At 37.4% G+C, this 12,324-nt stretch overlaps 1 long non-coding RNA gene across 3 annotated transcripts in view; it reads right to left on the minus strand.

The window, feature by feature from the left end:
- Positions 1–2,872, minus strand: part of LOC122831696 — a 39,846-nt gene extending 36,974 nt beyond the window's left edge. For all 3 annotated transcript variants that reach the window (XR_006370739.1, XR_006370738.1, XR_006370740.1), the window contains exons 1-2: positions 2,645–2,872; positions 2,122–2,226 (exon numbers count right to left, since the gene is read on the minus strand). This is a non-coding gene — a long non-coding RNA (uncharacterized LOC122831696). The remainder of the gene's footprint in view (positions 1–2,121; positions 2,227–2,644) is intronic.
- Positions 2,873–12,324: the final 9,452 nt, after the last annotated feature.

Genomic DNA, 12,324 nt, shown 5'->3' on the forward strand with positions numbered 1-12,324 from the left:
TAGGAATAATAATCTGTTATATTTTGTAAGTGTCAGCAGAACCAAAATCAGCACTAAATGGGGTTCAAAACAACTTAAGAGAAAATATTTACAATCATATCAAATTATATGCAAGATGTTATCTTCAAAATTTATGTAAAATACTTAGACCACTGAATAACAGTGGTCCAAGAACATATGTATGAAATGGGACAGGGAATCAGTTAAATATGAAAAGTAGGAAAAACCTGGGAAAGAGGCAAATTTACCCAGATAAAACCATCACCAGCAGCCTGTAATAAAGATTAAAATTTAGATCAACAGGGAAATAATATTACATTCTTTAACAAACTTCTAGCTACTTCTGTGCAAATAAACTTCAGAATAAACTTCATGTTTACAGGATTAGAAAGATATCCTAGAAATCCAGTGTGTATTTTCAGCCTGATTCTCCTCCAGGAGTACATTTTGGAATACACCATTGTTGCTAATGAGGTTATAAGAAAGAGGCCAGCCGGACATCGCCGATTGCTTTCCTCCCACCACTCCATCTATACCTTTATATCAATCTATTCATTAACCCTCCCACTTTTCTGCCCCCTCAGGATCCTACAACAACCCCAGAAAACTTCTTACCAAAAACCTTTTATTTCCATGTACACACCACTTAATCCTAGTATTTAATGTTCATTATATTCTTTCAACTCTAGTTTGCTATTTTCATTTTTGTCCTTATGAATCTGACTTTTCTTTTCCTCTTCACATCATTTGTTTTTCATACTCTGTGTTCTTCTATTTCTCATCTCTTTATGCCAGTCACTCTCTCTCTATCAGGTTGTCTTTAATCTCATCCCTCTCTCTCTGTCATCACCTCATCTCTCTTTTCCTCTGTGAAGGCGCGTGTGTGTGCGTGTGCGTGGGTGAGTGTGTGTGTTTCTTTACGGGAATGTCAGCATTCAGCACCTCAGCGGAGACAGGGTTTATTGGAGTAATGCATTTATCACTGCTGCAAGCCAGGGCCTCACCTCCTTCTTTGAGCCAGTGAGTAATGAAAATAGGATCACATCTGACAACACTGCAACACGCACACACACATTTACACACACCAATCCACACAAATGCAAAACTACACACTCTCAAGCCAACAACCTGCATATTTGTGCCTAAAAAACTGCTTTCATTTAAACAAATCCTGATAAACACTTATGCAACACAAACCTTTAAACCTAAGAAGTGATGCTTGTCTGCACAAACACAAGTGCTTTGATAGATTTTGTATCATTTAAACAAAAACGTGCTATCGGTCCATAATTTACAAAGTGTTTGGGAAATATAATTAATTTAATCTAAGCAGCAAATTAACAGTGTTTGCTTAATTACAGAGAAATGAGTGAAACAATCCATGGAATATATAAATATGTTGTGAAATCCCCTCGAGTTACGCTGTCTTCTGTGTTTGAAAACTAACTTTATAATTCCTCTGTAGTGGGCAGATAAAAAAAATTGCAGTTTAGCAATTTAAATGGCTTAGATCATAATTTTTTTAACTTCTCCTTTTTAGTTGAGTTCAGGCTTGCAGTTCATGCTAGTTGTATTATTTCCCCAAGGTCAAATTAAAAGAAAAAGAAAAATGGTAAAGTAAAGGTCCATCCCCAAAGCACCCTATGACTTTAAAAAGTATCCTGCTGTGAACTTTCTATAAAACTTCCTATAACCAACAGTGGCAAATGTGTCAAAACTGAAAAACAAAACACAAACATTCTGCCAGCATTCGGATGTGATTCCAGCTTCAGTCAAACTAGTATTGCCCTCTGATGCGTATCAATATACATCAGCATGTTTCTTCCAACAACTTGAATCAATAGTTCACTTTTTTCACTGATACATGGTTCTGTCAATCAATGCTTGACATTAAAAGAATAGTTGACAGCTTGACCTACCTTCTAATTAACTGGCTAATAATGCACCCATGAACCATGTATTTTCAAAATTGTGAAACGATTACAGCCCAAAAATTGAATGTCCATATAAAAAGAACAATCCAGGGAAATAACTATGGTCCATAAAGATGAGGTGAGTAAGTATGAGTGAAAGTGGAGAGACAAAACAATAAACAAAAAACAGGTCCCAGAAGTATCTTACCAGATGTGCAGGGCAACATACTGAAGTCTGGTGAGGGTTTCTTTCACTCCGGGTTCAGTAGCTTTAGTAGTTTAGTAGCATTTGACCCAACTGGGTGCACCTGGCCTGAATTTGATAAACAGAACTCATACTTTAGTTATTATGTTCATAATCTATTAAGTTTGTTTCGTGTACTGAACACATCCAAAATATTTACATACATGTCTATATTTGAATAAAATCAGACAAATTTAATTTAAGGTATATGAGTAAATATGCATGCGTTTCAAATCATTTACAAACATTCAATACATTTTACATTAATTAACTGCATAGAATTATTATACATGCAAAGTTTGCATCTGAATTCAATAGAAGTCTATTGAAGCAGCCTTGACAGCAAACCAGAAGACAGAAAACAACAAAGCAAGTTAATGAAGACACAATAGTAGTAAATACTAAACTAATGCTAATAGCATCAGGGTAGCAGAGCATCTTACTGAAATACATGCTAGCAGCATGCTAGCAGAATAAACAGACTCACCAATTCTATGCTACATTCCAGCCTTCCAAGACGCCAGACTCCAAAAACAGCCGGAGTCGCCATTCCAAACGTACAGTCTCAGGCGTTTAAGTTCAAAGAGCATTTATTATAAAACATTAGCCAAATCACCATTTGTTTGAGATAGACCAACACAGATACTTCAGCAAATTCTCCCACTTGGACTCCTGATTATCAAAACGTCACAGAAGTTTGTAAACATCATAGCATAACTTCTTCGCTACCACGTGACTGATGGTAGTCACGTGGTAGCGTATTGAGATAATACCGTTTTTAACCTGTATTACAAATGCTTCAAACAAACTGTATTTGTGTTTGAAGATAATTTCTTCTTTACCTGTTCCTACTTACTGGGGTTTGACATTTGTTCCTTCATGATCTTTAGAGTACTTACTCAAGTATTTTTTTTTTTCTGTCACTGATGAATGCGATTGAATTCATTCAGTATTCCTGATTAAAATGTTGTCTTTAGTAAGCACACTGTGGATTCAGATTACATACCGTAATTATATGATATTAACTTTCTGCTTTTCGGGGAGACATAGGTACAGATTTTTTCTTTGTTTAAAAAATAGAGCAAAACAAAAGTAATTTTAAATGATCATTTACTATCTACGTTAAATTTTTGTATGTTGAATGTAATGTAAAATATGATAATATTCTCCCTAACAATCAACTGTTGTGTGATGTAAGTCTGAGATGGTGATTATTTTTTTTCAACTAAATGATACAATCACAAGACAAAGGTTTCATATGGGGTAAGTTTTATTATTTCTGAGAAAGTTTCCAATATTACATAGTTTTACTAGACTAGTTATTAATATGCTAACATCTTTATCCTCCAATTTAATAGAAATGTGAGCAAAACATGTCCAACAATTTCAGCCAAGGTTTCATCTGGAGAAAGAACTCAGGTAAGGATCAAGTGTTAATGGCCAGGGGTGCCTGTCTAATCTCATTTGTTCTGGCAGTGTCGGGGAGATGGGGGAGGTTTTCACCAGTTTAAAACGATACCATCACTGCAGGTATTCCAGCAAGGCTCAGATTGGCCTTGACAGGACAAAACATCGCCCCAGTAAATGACTTTAACTTCTCCCAAAGTTGGGAGAAGTTGAGGAGGACAAGATCAGATCAGTGACAACGTAAAGTTTGATCTTAGAAAGCAAACCTATATGCAGTGTAACACTGCAGTGAAAAGTGTTGTTAATGCACAGAGTAGCGCAAAGGACTGCTGACTAATATACTGAAATGGTTGGAAATACTCTCTGGTCTTTCAGATGGGAGAGGTATTTGTTATTCATATGGCCCTCGAGGTGCATCCTCAAGACTTGAAAGTGTGTATCTTACATGTGCACGCATGTATGTCTGCGTGCTTGCTTTTACACATGTGAGTGAGTGTGTGTGATGCTGTATCTGCAGTGCTGAGGATGCCATTAATGCTCTCTGCTGATCGCTCTCCCACATTTAAATAACAATGGTGCAGTCAGAGAAAGCGTTGATGTGTATTCAGCCCTCACGCAGAAGCTGCAGGCACAGTCCTGTGCTGTGTGCATCTACAAGTTTAAATGAAATTGCTTAAACAATTTGAGTGTAAGAAACAAACAGAATAAAAAAGGCAGAAGAAGAGCAAAAGCATAGCATAAGAGCATGGCATAATAAAAGAAAGATCGCAGCTGCTGAATACAGAATATAGGATCACTTATTGTTCAGTGGAATTTGAGCGATTGGAGTTTGATCTTATTAGCACCCATAAGTCAAATAAAGTGTATTTATTAAAAAATTTAAAAGAATGCCTGTTATAGCAATTGCAAAATCTTACTCTTAAAATTGTTGTAAAAAGTTTAACCATTATTTATTTATTGTTAAAGAAATTGCTTTGCTTAGTTTTTTCTAAATCAGAGTTAGCATTAAATCTGATTTAGTCTCCAATAACATTTTCCAATGTTGATGCTTGCAGAGAGAGACCACTCTGTTTAGTCCTGTGACATCTCAAGATATAAAGGGCATTATAAATAAAATTTAATAGTACTGTTATTATTGCTCAATATATTAATAAAGTATTTTAGAATTTGAATTATTCCTTATAGGAGAGACTTCTCACATATTCACTCTTCGGCATTTATTTTGTTTACAGTGTGATTTAGGTCCATGTTATTTTTGCCCCATTTAGAATTAATAATCTGCTGAATCACCAAATAATTAACAGATTTTTTCCTTTTCTTCACATACTCTACCATACTTACTGTAATTTGTATCTTAAAAGAGGCTTTGTATTTTGACATTATATGATGTCATGTTCTTCAACAGTGTTCCTAGACCCTTGCTAAAGAAACAGGCCCACAGCATCATAGACTGAGATCATGTCACAACACAAAGACAGGGGATTTAAGAGATTTGTTTGTGTGATTTACTCCTGCAAATCAAAAGTGATTTGCTTTTGCAATTAGAATTGTTTAAAATGTTCTTTTTTTATTGTTCTTATTTTTGTTTTCTGAGACACTAGCAACATTAGGGGGTTTTATTATCTGAGTCATAATAATTCAAATTACAAGGAACAATTGAATGAAAGGGTTCATTCTATGTGTAATGAATCTATATGATATATTAGTTTCGCGCGGGCTGCACAGTGGCGCAGTTGGTAGAGCTGTTGCCTTGCAGCAAGAAGGTCCTGGGTTCAATTCCTGGCCTGGGGTCTTTCTGCATGGAGTTTGCATGTTCTCCCTGTGCATGTGTGGGTTCTCTCTGGGTTCTCTGGCTTCCTCCCACAGTCCATAAACATGACTGTCAGGTTAATTGGTCTCTCTAAATTCTCCCTAGGTGTGAGTGTGTGTGTGAATGGTTGTGTGTCCTGTCTGTTTTCTGTGTTGCCCTGCGACAGACTGGCGACCTGTCCAGGGTGAACCCCACCTCTCGCCCAGAAGCAGCTAGGGGATAGGCACCAGCAAGGGTGTATAGAAAATGGATGGATGGATGGATATTAGTTTCACTTTCTGAAATGAGAGAAAAATTGTAAACTTTTTCTTAAGTTTCAGAGCTCTATTGTTATAATGCAGTGCAGTAAAAATGTCTGATAGACATCAACACCCTAGAGATATATGATTCAACCTGATTTATACCACCTGACTGTTGATGGAAGTTTATATGAAGTGAATTTAGCTCTCGTTTTTTACATACATAACTGAGAGTATTACTTGAAAATGCCATGAAGGGATGTCCATAGCTCACCTTTTGTACCCTGGAAAAGGGCTTTAAAATTACCTCACATAAATATTATATGGCCTCTGTACAATAAACAGTCTGTCTGACCTTTAACCAAACTACATTTCTTTTCTGGCCCACAAGCATCGTGGAACTGTAGCTGACTTATTGTTTATGGTTGATGTGATCCAAAGGGTGCGTGTGATAATATGAAGTGATAGCGTATTCAAGAAATATTAACTTGTGTACAAGTCTTCATAAAATACACAGCTGACAACTTCAATATGTGTTTCTGTGTTGGTAAAAATGATTCCTGTCCCAGAACATTATCTTACAAACAGTTTAGCAACCTTGAATTGTAGATTTTATTCTGGTTCAGTAATCTACCTGACTGAAAGGTCTTATAAGCAGGAGACAAGAGTCATTAATAAAAATAAAAAAATAAAAAAATAACTGGCAGATTTCTGTTAATGTTGATTACTATGACTGAAGGCCCATGAAAACCCGTAATTTAATAACTCGTAAAATTTGAATGAGTTTTTATTATTCAAAGTCTTGAGTTTCTCTCAAGACATTTGAGAGAAACATGTTGGCTTATTGAAAGTATGTCTTTGTGTTGTTGGCTAATTCATTCCAGGGCCTGTTAGTGTGGAGTTCAGATGCTGCAGGCAGATAAAGGAAGAAACAGTGGCACTCCTGGATCTTGCTGAGTATAGCAAGATCCAGGAGTCACTGTCTGTATCATTTAGATCCATTTGAATACCGGACATCAGTAGCTTTACTCTGTGTTGAACAAGTCTTCACTGCACCATTAGGATTAAAGCAGTGCTGGTCATAGTAAGCTGAAGTATTTTGCTGCTGCACACACTCGCAGAGAAAAGTCTTTATGTATATCTGTGTGTGCATGTTCATGCATGCGTGTCTGCGTGTGTGTGTGTGTGTGTGGGGGAGTAACTTCTTCCAACAGTTTCTCGGTTCTCATTACTCAGCCACTGTAACATGCTGCGCTTTCTACCTCACCATATTGGCTGCTGTTTCCAGAGGAAAAGGAAAGGACGAGCCTCACCTCTGCTCTGAATGCATTAGCTCACATCACATTTTCAATCTGGACCCTAGCACTGGTTCTCAGCAAGTCTACTGAATAGTAACTGAGATGGTAGGCAGGGAAGCTTGTGTGTGAGAGAGCAGGAGGGCTTAAAAAATACCCATACTCCTGTCCAGCACTGATAAGTTTTGTCACAAAAAACTTTCAGGGCAGACAGCAGGGTCATTAGCATGACTCTCAGATTGAGAGGTGAGGGGGGAAGAATAAGAGAAAAGGAAGGAGGAAGGTTGGAAAAGTTGAAAAGTACATCCAAGTTGGCAAAGTTTTTTAGGAGAACAAGTAAGCACCCAAGCAAGCCTGTGTGTGCATACTGTTACATCCAAAAACAAACATAATCTCTGACCTGTCTGTCTCTCTCTTTCTGACACTTCTACACATGATGGTTGACATTTGTATGTTCCAGGCTACTTGATTATCTCCCATCTACACAAATTTCGGGATGCTCCTAACGATATGACAACTTTTATGGCTGGGATCCATGTTTGTTGCTGTTCACCAAAACAGCTACACATCATCTGAAAAGTATAGCAAATACCCAAAAAAATCTTCAAAATGGCAGACTCAATCAGAAAACATTTCGAATTAAATCCAGACCAAAGACAACAGGATTGTGGATTCATTAAACCAGCTTCTATAGAGTTTATGTTTTTGATACAATTTGCAAAAACATTGTAAATATGAACTGTTTCATTGTAGCTCTGTTTAGGGTTCTGCTTCAGCAACCTTCTACAGATTTTCTTCAAGGCTTTTACTATATTTAAAAACATTGTAATTACGACATGTATCTGATAACATGTAGTGTCATGTCATCAGAAATAATCATCACAATATTCTACAATCACACTTTTTTCTAATATTGTGCAGTCCTAATGTAAATATTTTCAACAGAGATTTTTTCTGATATACTTTGAATTTTTACCAGGTAAGCTGTGCAAGAAGACATGTATTTTAAAGTTTATTTCATATTAAAATACAATTAGTTTTTTCAAATGCAAAATGACCAAAGCAACTTTCTTTTTTATCTTATTTTTTTGGGTTACACCTGAGCAAAAGGGATTAAAAACATTTTTTTACCTTCATCTAAAATATAAAGTGCATTTTATCTAAATAACATGTTAGAAAAACTAAAAAATGACCACCAAAAATGTTACAAATATTTTTCCTACAAAGTAAGTCTGAAATTGTAATGCAATGAATACCTTAAATTGTGATTTATATGTATTCTGCTTATCAATTTTTAGGTAAATTTATGCTTGTCTGCACAGCTTTAAAAGTACAATAATGTGCTGCAAAATAAAATTTAAAAAATAAAATAAAATAAATTTTACTTATTGGTTTATTGCTTTTTCCTGAATACTATTTTTTTCTGACAAGAATTCATCCAAGTCTAGATTTCTTTACTGAGATTTGTGGTGTTGGGTTATAAAAACTAGATAAAATTTTTACTAATTACTCTACAATATCTGGCGTCACTGACAGAAAGCTTTGAAATAAATTAATGTTTATTGCATTAGAAAAATTTTACATTTGGCATATTAGTAGAATGCAACTTTAAACTTGAATATATTTCTTTAGCTGAGGCCAAGAGAGGATCCCACATTCCTATGTTTAACTGGCCATCAGTTGTAAATATTTTCTGACTGAGGTCAGTTTCTCTGCCACCCTATAAAATGGATAAACACAAGAGAACGTGTCCTTCCAGTGAGGCAGTTGTGTTTATTTTCAGCTTCTCTCACAAATTCACAAAGCAAGTATTTTAAGTGAACTCAGAGTAAAGAGAATAGAAAACCTGGTTAAAAAAATCTCTAAACTTTACTTTTGCTGAACTGCTGAACATAGAGGCAGTCTTTTGTGGACTTTTTGTCTCAGAAAGGTCAATAATTATGGGGGTTGCTGCATAGGCACAAAAGAGAAGAAAACTGCTCTATGTTCAGGCAGTGTGTGGACCTATTTAAAGCAGGTTAGTAACCTGTTTCACAAAAAAATTATTAATTATAAAATGAGGAGTTCAAGATGAAAACCTCAAAGCTTCAATCGTCACTGCAACGTCACAACTGCCTGCTTTCTCCTCTAACACTAATGAGCAAGTGTGAGAGGGAGTGTGTACCTTGATTAGCTTGGCAGCATCAGTGTCAGACACTCAGCGGGAAGTCTATGACTCTATGTATTGTGTATGGGTGTGTGTTTGTGTGTGCGCTGCATTGGAGCATTTACATGACTGCCAGTCAGCTCTCCTTGTCTGTTTTTAATGCTATCCCTCTCTTACTCGCTTTCTTCATCTTTTCTCTTGTTTTCCAAGCTCCAGGAACTCTGATTCTTGCATTCGCTCAGTTTGGCAAATGACTGCAGGGCCTGACAATCCACTGTCAGCACACGCCGCCACAGTCAATAACGCTGTCCCATGTCACCGCACTACACTGGCTAAAGCTCATATTTCTTATCCCTCCCAAAAACTGCTGCTTAACAGCCTCTTTTGCCTCGCCTCTGCCAAGCAAGCTGAAAGCCTTGCCATATCCATCCACCCTCCACCCCCCATCATTCCCAGTCCTCGCTCAGAAAACCCCACCCTGACACATTTTTGGTTGTCCAAATGACCAGAACATCCTTGGTTCAAGTGAATGCTGCATAATTTGAGTCCAAGTGAAATTTGGAACCAAATGTGATGCCCCTGAATTCTGAGTAAGTGATGGGTGACTGATCCAGCTGTCTTGCTGTAACAAGATGAGGGCATGTTGGCTATACTCAGATACAGGCGTTGTAAGTATGCATACACACATACACACATGCCCACGTGGATGCATGAAAGAGGTGCAGCAGAGCTCAGAGTGTTACAGAGAAACCGCAGTCTCCACAATAATCCACTTCTCCTCTATCCTGATCCATTAACCTCACAGTGTACCCGCACACTCACACACACACGCACACCGGGATCAGAGCTCGGGTTGTCCAGCCCCATTGTATCTGCATGAAGCTGAGATAATGGCATCTGTCGCTGCTCCTTTTGTCAGAGCTGTCCCCGGCCCCTGCTCGCTGCTGGTCCCCATTAGCTGGCTGCTGGCCCGCTGGCCTCTCTGCTCCACGCTCTGCTGCCTGACCAGAAAATACAGGAGATGCCTGTCCCTTCCTCTAACTCCCACTGTCATTGTCTCTTTTTTTTTCTTCTCGCCTAGTCATGCAACTCCTCTTGTTGCTGCAGATCAGTGTTTCGCAAAGTAGTTCAGTAAACAGGAGAACTGTAAGAAAGGTGGATTTCTGTCTGATAATAAACCTCCATTTGGTTTTTCGTTATCTAAAAGAAAAGATTGAAAAGTAAAACTTGTATTTTTTTCATATTATTTACCAGACACAAAGTGATCGTAGTTTACAGCTAATGAAAACCCCCAATTTGAATATAACAGTCAACCATTAATAAAATACTTTAATACTTAAATGTTGAGTTATTGTCAATATAATCATGGGGGAAAAGCACAATTTGACAGTTGTCCAGGAGACAATTACCGACACTTGCTCCAAAATCTTGCTTTTGGATCTCAGCAAATGAAAACCAATCTGTGATTTCTTTTAAGATCATTCATTTAAACAAACTCCCCCACTCTCCTCTCTACCCCATTCCAGATTCTACCAAATCTGTATTGAAACACCTTGGGGAGGTGTTCTATACGGGAAAAGGAGCCCAAAATCAAAATTCTGCTTAAGGCTCCACACAACCTTGGGCTAGCCCTGGTGGCAGTAATGGGTGAACAAGCAACACCTCACAGCCATTACCTTGAGAGGATTGCGAAGTAAATCCTCTTAATGAGTCTGGAGGTTTCACAAAGTATAGATGGTAGATGGATTGTGCTCTTCCAGAGCCACCATACATAAACATATTCAGGATATCGGCTCCAAGCGTTCCTTGCGTTACTTCTTCCTTAACTAGAAACAGGGCTGTATATGTCCTCCGCAGAAAACCGGCAGGGTTGTTGCTATGTGATCCAAAGTGATACTCCTTTCAGATGAAACTAAGTTTTGTATTTCAGCTGGAAATCAATTTCCTAGAGTCTGAAGGAAGAGTGAAACCAAGATGTCTGAGGTCCATTGTTGTCTATTGTTGTTGGTTCACTGTGTTTCAGCCATTTCAAAGTCAGAACACACATCTGCCTATACTGTAAATTTTATAGCTCTGCCTACTTCCCTCTGGTGACAAACTTTATGGAGATCCTGATTTCATTTTCAAGCATGACCCGTTCCTTGTTCATACTGCCAAAAGTATCAGCACTTGGTTTATTTGCTATAGTTTCAATGTGCTTGACTGGCCTGAGGAGCCATATGGACTATTGTCAAGATGAAGATGGAAAACATCAGACCCGACAATGCAATTGAAGTGAAGGCAACTATTAAAGAAATTTGGGCTTCCAAGTATTGAGTGAAGGTGCTTCACAGTAAATGGAGAAACCTACAGTAAAAGGATGTTTCTGCATTAAAGATTGTTTTATTTGCATTAAAAAACAATACAAATACAAAATAATTGGGCAATAAGTTGCCCAATTTTCCAGGCAACTTATTTTTGGAAATTTAAAAGCTGTAAGCAATTATTAACATGATGACCAAATAAAAGATTTTAACTCTAAGTGGAATGAATCTTTCTATTAATTGAGTCAGATTTGTATTCATTTACTGTGTCTAGCTCTTAAATTATATTCTAATGCATTTAATTGCATTAGATTATTTGACAGCAAATGTCATTGCTGTCCTAAAGACAGACAAAAAAAGCTACACAATCCTAGAAGTGAAGCAACAATTCAGCCTCTAAAAACAATATTAAATCATATTAGTTGCTTATTCTTCCACTGATTGCTTTTTTAATCAGCTTATTCAATCAACTCTACATGATATCAAATGAGAGTTGAAGTGGAAAACAAAAAGGTGTTCAGTCTGATTAAAAGCCTAAAATAAAAAAGTACAGATGGATACTGTCTTTTAAACTCACCTAGTAAATTAGTTTTTTCTGATTTTGGTATGTTTGGTATGACAGAGGCAAGTACTTTCATTACGGCAGCAGCACTACCATCAAAATGTGCCAAACTTGTCAGAGACATGCTGTCTGTTGTACAGACAGCGGAACACCTCAGCACCATTAATCTCAGCTCCAACTCACCTCGTATTTGCTGCATAATCTGCACTCACCGGAGCCACTCCGGCTCAGAATATAACAAATGTAGCCCATGTTACATCTGTCACCTCCCTAAGATGTCTCACTTAGTCTCATCATTCCCCCCCTCCCCCTCATCTCTCATAAGCACTGCTAATAAAATGTAAAGATGGGAGATAGTGCACCGCTGACTGAGTTTTATTAAGAACATAATGGCAATATCCCCGC

The sequence above is a fragment of the Gambusia affinis genome, linkage group LG05, assembly GCF_019740435.1.
Source record: "Gambusia affinis linkage group LG05, SWU_Gaff_1.0, whole genome shotgun sequence".
In the NCBI taxonomy this organism is placed as follows: Eukaryota; Metazoa; Chordata; class Actinopteri; order Cyprinodontiformes; family Poeciliidae; genus Gambusia; species Gambusia affinis.